General features: G+C 34.0%; 1 long non-coding RNA gene across 1 annotated transcript; it reads right to left on the reverse strand.

The window, feature by feature from the left end:
• Positions 1-284: 284 nt before the first annotated feature.
• Positions 285-1,608, reverse strand: LOC128554043 (uncharacterized). Its single transcript, XR_008369507.1, has 3 exons — positions 1,519-1,608; positions 758-832; positions 285-378 (listed from the first exon to the last, which is right to left on the reverse strand). It is a non-coding gene; the product is annotated as an uncharacterized LOC128554043 (long non-coding RNA).
• Positions 1,609-8,041: the final 6,433 nt, after the last annotated feature.

Consider the following 8,041-nt stretch of genomic DNA (forward strand, 5'->3'; position numbering starts at 1 on the left):
ATTTTTAAAGTGATTACATTATAAAGCTATCACACATTTATTACTAAAACATATCTATTAGCACTATCTTTAATGGAGATATGTACTTAGTAAATTGAGGGATACACAAAGCTACAGGAAAGAAATGAAATATGCCAGGCTGACATAAAGTCCAGAATGTTCACATCTTGTCAGGAATGTCAGTCTTAAAGCTGTCTTGTACAATTATTTCAGAAGCAAGTATCTAGTCATACAGCATATAAATGCTTTGAGACATTTGTTTAACATACAAAAGCATAATACCCCCTGCATTTATTCATAATGGTAACATCTTCTGGGACTGCCACATGATAAGACAGGTCAAACAACTGTACATACTCAAACTTCTCCCTACCAAAACTGAAAATGAAAATTATACAACTTTTTTCCCCTTTATTTTTGTACAAAAGATGACCCATACATTTAATATAGACATTTTACATATATTAATGTAAATATAATGAAATTAATAAAATATCTCATAACTCATTTTATGTTTAAAATTATAATTATTAATAAACATGAAGCTGAAGTGTTCTAATTTATAAGCTGCAATTAGTATTGAAAATAAAACAAAAAACTGCAACTATTGTATATATTAAAAAAAGTATCATGAACCTGATTATGAAACAGTCCCAGTTCAAATATAATAACACATGACTGTCAGAAAATCAATGTAGGGTACTCTATAATGATATCATGAATGCCATCAATAAACTTCATATATAACAAAGTATACCAGGATGTCAATGTAGCCTCTTTCTTGTTACTTCAACAGCTTCCAAAGACAGACTGCAACTACATGTAGCAGACACTGAAAGTAAAATAAACAAATAATCATTACACAAGATTTTTTTATGTTAAATAAAATAGTTAATTATGTAATCTGAGAAATTATTGCTAAACCATAAAGGGAAGTAATTATCAATAAAAAAGTTGAAGGAAAATGTATATATAAGGGGGGTAATTTAGAGAAAAAAACTTCAAATGTCAGTATAATGATAGTTGACACTGACAATGACCTATATCAAGTATGCACAAGGTACGAAACAGCAAGCACTTGAAAAATGCATTATATTTTCTTGCAATTTCAAGAATATTTGACTGTATGTAAGGGTTCCCTAGATGCTGTTATACTGAAATAAACTTTAGTCTAAATATAGCTAAGATCTATTTATATATCTTTAAAAAAACGAAGTCCCAAATTTCCACAGCAAATCAAAGGCTCAAAATTTTAGTTACTAATATCAGCAAAGAGGTTGATATCTATACTTTTTAATAACTATCGTCAAAGGTAGAGAAAAAAACTTACTGGAAAGGCATACACTTCTGATCTAGTCATTTCAATACATTTTCAGCTCATTTGCATATAAGAAGAAATTTACAGAATTCCCCCTGTTTCTCTTCATTTTCAAACAATATGCACGATGAATATAAACCAAAACATTCTCCTAAGTGTCAGCTATCAGATATATATTTCAACAAAGACTGTCAACTTACCTTGTTTTTAGAAGAAGACAAAATTCCAATAACTTTCACTTCCCCGCAAAAACTGTACCGGTGTGCAAGCAAAAAAATCTCAAATGTGATTTTTGAAATAAAACAGTCAGACCACAATTATTTCCCTTGAAAATAAAATGCTCTAGGTAAATGCCTACTCAGTGAGACAGAGTGTTATGCGCAAACCTCAGGTTCCTATCTCAAAGATCAAGGTCACACTTACAGGTCAAAGGTCAAATTCAGTAATGACTTTGTCCGGAGCATTTCTTCTTCGTGCATGGAAGGATTTTGATGTAACTTGGCACAATTTTTCACCATCATGAGACGGAGTGTCATGCGCAAGAACCAGGTCCCTATGTCTAAGGTCAAGGTCACACTTAGAGGTCAAAGGATACAAGAATGACAACTTTGTCCAGAGCATTTCTTCTTCATGCATAAAGGGATTTTGATGTCACTTGGCACAAATGTTCACCACTATGAGACGGAGTGTCATGCGCAAGAATCAGGTCCCTAGGTCTAAGGTCAAGGTCACACTTAGAGGTCAAATGTTAGATACAAGAATGACTTTGTCTGGAGCATTTCTTTTTGATGCATAGAGGGATTTTGATGTAACTTGGCACAATTGTTCATCATCATGAGACGGAGTGTCACGCGCAAGATCCTAGAATTACTTCCCTTTGTTGTTACTGTAAATAGCTTATATTAGTAACTTTTTTATTACTGGTCATAGGGAAAAATCAAGACACTTTTCTGTAGTACAACATGCATGTTACATCCAGTTTTCAGATGAATTTTGACCTATCTCTACTGGTGAGGATTTTTGTGTGGACTTAGAGTTTTTTATTTTTTTAATATTTTTTTTAAGATTTACGTCCCTTTGTTGTTACTTTAAATAACTTATATTGTAACGTTTTGCAGTCTCTTTTTTATTTGGCATAAATGTTTGCCTCAGTGAAACAGGGAGTGTCATGTGCAACTCCCAGTCCTTTTGACCGCGGGCTGGCTCGACATGTTGCCCGTGGGCATCTAGTATTTATATTTGGCATGAATTTTTACCTCAGCCAGAAGGAGTGTCATGTATAAACCCATGTTCCTTTCTCGAAGGTTAATGTCAAAGTTTGAGGTCAAAGGTCAAATTGAAGATTGTCCGGAGCATTTGTTTTTCATGCATGGTGGGATTTTGATGTTACTTGGCATGAATGTTCATCATTATGAGACGGAGTGCCATGCGTAAGAACCAGGTCCTTAGGTCTAAGGTCATGGTCACACTTAGAGGTCACAGGTGCTGGCGGGCTCGACATTCTGCCCATGGGCATGCATAATGTATTTTAGTATTAAAAGAGGTTACGACCTAACTGTTTTGAGACATACCTCATGTTTATTGTTCAACCCGCTTACTGTTGGACACTACGCTTCCTTTTTTGATTGTGTCTGAAGAGGGGCATGATACTATATTAAGCAGTTTATAACTTCCGTCAGGACTGAACTATTTTGATATCTGTCGTCTGGCCTGTTTTGTCGGGCCCTTAGTTGCTCTGTCCTCTGCAAAGGCATTGTGTACATATGTTTTAGGTTCTTAAGGTTTGCTTTTTATAGATTTATACAGGAACACGTTTGTGTTTTACATGCAATGCCTTTTTGTTTCCATAACTGTGTTAGAGATTCACCTAGCGGGGATTACTTTTATTTACACTGTCCCGTGTCTTTGGATCATAGTTAGGGTAAGAGTGAGGTTGTGTGCGCACCATAAACCGGTTTATGCTCCCAAGTAATGTTTTAGCCACTGACCGCTCCAAGGCGGTGCCCCACTGTGGACGAATAACTCATTTAAAAGAATTCCATTTGTATCATTAAAACGAAATAGCTGGTCGTTTTAAGATATAATTGAATAGATGGTCTATATTTAATTAATTGAGCCCAGAATTAAGTTATCTGTAAATCGGGTTTATCCAAGAAAATCAGGTCGTCCAATTAGGGAAATTTTAATCTTTTGTTGAGGACCATTTCTTTTGGTATTGCGTATGTTTGTCATGCCTTTGTGTATTCCTACATGCAAAATTGAATCTTTAGACAGTTTGTGTAGGGAGACGCAGAGCTCACAAACAATGATCAGTCTTTTAGCAACAGACAAAGCTAACAATAACAATAAAAGGTATATGAAAACTTCTTATTACATAAGTCCTCTTCATCAAGCTAAGAAATGACCTGAGGTATATGAGAGCTTCAGACCTTTGGAATGTCACTGAATAACTGAACAATCTAAAAACGTATTTAAAGTTTTGAAATGAAGCCTGCAATCAGCACAGATATACACAGTTAGGTACCTGACCGATATGCACAAGATGACTACTTCTGTTTATTTTTCTTTCTGAATGTATAAACAACGGGTTGTGTTGATCCGGATGATGTTCAGCTTTATTAGTTCAAGCACCGATGAAATTGAAAGCAGCAGGTCGGCAAAGCACATGGTATATTAGTTTTAAGGGGTCAAGTTTGTAGAGATTAAGAAGTCGTCGAAAACAATAGAAATATTGTTGTCCAGTGCAAGAAAGTAAAAAGTTATTTAATTTAAATTTAGACATAAAAGTTCTCTCCAAACTTTTACTGTGGTCCAGTTGCAATTTATTTTTGTGAAGTGCATTTCTCTTCGAACAAAATATTAAATATGTTTGGGCATAAGTTTGGAGTCACTATTTCCACTATGTTTAGTAACATTAGGATAGATATGTTTCATATGGTTATACAATGCAATGTAATTTGAACCTTAAAGAGGGTTGTTCATACATATCAAAAATTAACAAAGGCTTAGTTTTGCTTCAGAATAGCTAAATTGAAATTCTTTGTACTATAGTTTGATTTTTCTGTTTTGCCATGTTGGATCTCATATAGCATAATGGTCATGTAAAGTGAATTTGATAGTTCGAACCAGTCTTTCCTTTGAGTGTTTGCTGGACACATAAACTCTGTGTCTTCCTTTCCTTTCTATTTGGTTTTGGTGTAAATGTTGACATGATTTTGAAAATTGTGAGCTGGATTTATAGATAAACTGTGTAAATAACTTGTGTGTCCTGAATTACCGAATTTCAATTTAAAATTCCTAAAACCTGGGAATAATTTAAAACATGATGAATTAAGTTTGTGTGCGTCTTGCTTATCAAGCAAAATATTTTGATCCGTCTGTTTGTATGTCATACAAGTGTAGCATGCACAGTTTAGTTCAATAAATATGTATTGTTATATATATGTCATTTCCCATTTAGGCTTTACTTTATTGATGAGACAATGGTATATTAGCCTGGTTTTGAGACATCATGTAAATAAGTTCTATGTATTATATGGTGCTCCAGAGTATTTTACCACAGTACTGATAAACAGGATATAACAATTATTTTCAAAGTCGAGATTGTTTTTTTGTTTTTCCAGAATGTTCTTTCTATTCTTAGTGTTACATGAAAGTTTTGGAATTTATCATGAAACATTAAAAATAGGGAGCTAGCTTATGACAGAGTAGAACATTCAGTTAAAGATTTTATCAAATCTTTCCTGTATTTCTTAATAACAAAATATTACCAGTTTTGATATTTAACATTTGAATGATTTACATTAAAGCTGAGGATTTAGAAATATATTTTTGAAGAGAGGATTTATAATCTTTCGACATATTTAAATACTGTTTTGATTTGTGAATAATTTGGAATTATTACCCCTTGGATTTAAATTTTACCAGGTCAGGATTTGGACTATTTTTACATATTGGATTGGATTTTACGGCAATTTGACAATTTTTAAGGTATTTGAATTGCTACTTTTATAAAAAAAAATTGTGTTACTGTTATTACAGGTAGTTATTGTTTTTTCCGTTTCTTTTACTCACTGTAACAAGCAATTGTTTCCCATTTGACGTAACAGAAATTGTGTGCTCGTCCGGTTAACCGGATAACCAACGGATTGCTATACATTTGAATTCATATTTTGAGACTTTTTAGTTTAAAGTTAGAAATTATTTGTAAACAAATCTTTATTTTGAGCTTTGGAACAGTACTCATACCAGCAGTTATCAAAATGTCGATTGATTTTGATAAGTTTGTGGCTGAACCATGTTAGAAGGTGTTCCAGTTTGCAAGCAAATCTGATTTACTTCTACTTGCCAAACATTAACATTTCTGAAGTAAAGTCATGCTCTAACAGGAAATCAAGAATATGATTGTTCAATATTCCTTGGATGAAGTCATCTGCTAAGTCACTTATTGTTGAAAGACTCAAAGAAATGCAATTAAGGATGGAATTTCAGTTAGAAGAGAAAAAGTTAGAAATGGATAAAAAACAAAAAAGAGAGAGTAAGGGAGAGAAAAACAGAAGAAAGGGAAGAAAGAAAGAGAAATTAGAAATGAAAAGATTAGAACTGGCAAGTAGAACGACTGAACCTTCCCAAAATTCTTCTAACTTTGATACCATCAAACAAATGTTAGAGCGATCTTTTCAAGGAAAAGAATATGATGAATACTCCAGGCATTTTAGAAAAAAATAGCTAAAACTCTAAATTGGCTTAAGGAAGGAAAATTGGACTCTTCCTTTAGAAAGGGATCAAATTGGCAAAGGCCGTGCAAATTATGCACAGCCGTCTGTAAAACAAAGCTCAAAGTATGTCAAATATTAAATCTTGAATGGTTATGAGCTTTTTCCTGAAGCTTACAGGCAAATATTTCGAAATTGTAGAAAGGATTATCTCTGGACCTATGTTCATTTTCCCGGAGTTAAAGAGCAGTTATCTGATAGCTGGTGCACATCAAACAAGATGGAAACTAATTATGATAAATTGAGGCAGCCAATCTAATCAGTTAACATTAGCTGCCTCAGTAAAAGTGACCCTTAGGATGAAACATGAAATTTAAAAGGGGCTGTCGCCTTCTAGGGTTTGTCATTACAACATTATGGGGTCATAGGTCAAATGAGTGCAGTTACAAATAAACTGTTGCTCTGTGCACTTGTTTGTTTTGTTGTTGCTTTTTTTCCTATAAATCCCCTAAATTGGTGTAAATTATTGTGTCTCAACGCATTTAGGAATTTTTTTAACAAAAATGATAAATATATCAAGCCAATTATCATAAATCCAGCTTGCTTACCGAAGGTCGGTAGGTTTACCCATGTGCCTGCTCGTGATGGAATAATGCACCGAGGGGCACCTGGGGTCTTCCCCCACCATCAAAATTGGAACGTCAGCATATGACCTATAATTATGTCGGTGCGACGTTTAACACAACAGAAATTATATCTGGAAAAAGTGACCTGCAAATGGCAAAGTGTGTTATGCTTGACATGTGAGCTTATCTATATATCAGTGGGTTAACTGCAGAAATGTTTCTGGTTCTGTCGCAAGGGTCATTTCAGTGTTCTAACGTATTAAAGATAGGAAATAAATATGATTATAATATGACCCTTCAAATGCATTTCTTGCAATTCAGGCAGCAATAAAATTGGAATTAAAGCTTTGCACTTACAATAACACGAATGTTGACTTATCATACACCTTTTCAGCAATATGTGCGAAAGGTAACATATAGTATGACTACGACGGAAAATGAATTATATATAAGTATGTAAGATCTGTTATCGTGTATGCAACTAAGTACATTTAGCCTTATAAGGAGAGCGGGTTCACAAGTTCGGTCCACGGTCGAGGCGTATTTTCTATATTACGACTTGATAATAGATATTGTGTCAGGAGTATTTTTGTCCTCCACCTCTGAATCATATGGAGAAGTTGGCACATACTTGCAGGGAACAGTCTAGTACTGGTACATAATTATCCAGATACACTTATTAGGTTAAATGACCGCCGTTACATGACTGAAATACTGACGGAATAAAAGCGCTATACCTAAAACCAAATAAACAACCAAGTATTTCCAATTAATCATCATGTTTTATGTTACTTAAAATTAAGTAGCAAATTTCAAGCACTAACATCGAAGCTGTTAAATTATAAATGCAATATTAGTGTTAGTCTATTCTTAAAATGCAGCACGCTATTTCTGTTTCAACTGCTATTATTTTGGCTTTGTTTCCACAGGTTCACTTCCTTTCCTTTTCGAAGCAGAAGTTAAAGTCGAATCAGATCTAACGATTTAAACATCTGACTCCTGGTTTTATACAGGATGTCCTTGCTAGAATAGTGAAAACAAAGTTATTATCTTGACATTGAAGCATTAGTTATTCAGATGTTTTACAATCAGAAAATTTAGAAACATCAAAAAGGTTGTTTCAGAATTTTTAGTTCACCTGATCAATGCTCAGGTGATTTTTGTGATCGCTTGATGTCCGGCGTCCGTCTTTCGTCAGTCGTCTGTCTGTCTGTCAACATTTAGCATGTGTATGCGATGGAGGCTGTATTTTTCAACTGATATTCATGAAATTTTGACAGAATAATTATCTGGATGAAATCTAGGCCAAGTTGGAAAATGGGTCATCTGGGGTCAAAAACTAGGTGACTATCACTAGGTCAAAAACTAGGTCACTATGTCAA

The sequence above is a fragment of the Mercenaria mercenaria genome, unplaced genomic scaffold (genome assembly GCF_021730395.1).
Source record: "Mercenaria mercenaria strain notata unplaced genomic scaffold, MADL_Memer_1 contig_4669, whole genome shotgun sequence".
NCBI lineage: Eukaryota > Metazoa > Mollusca > Bivalvia > Venerida > Veneridae > Mercenaria > Mercenaria mercenaria.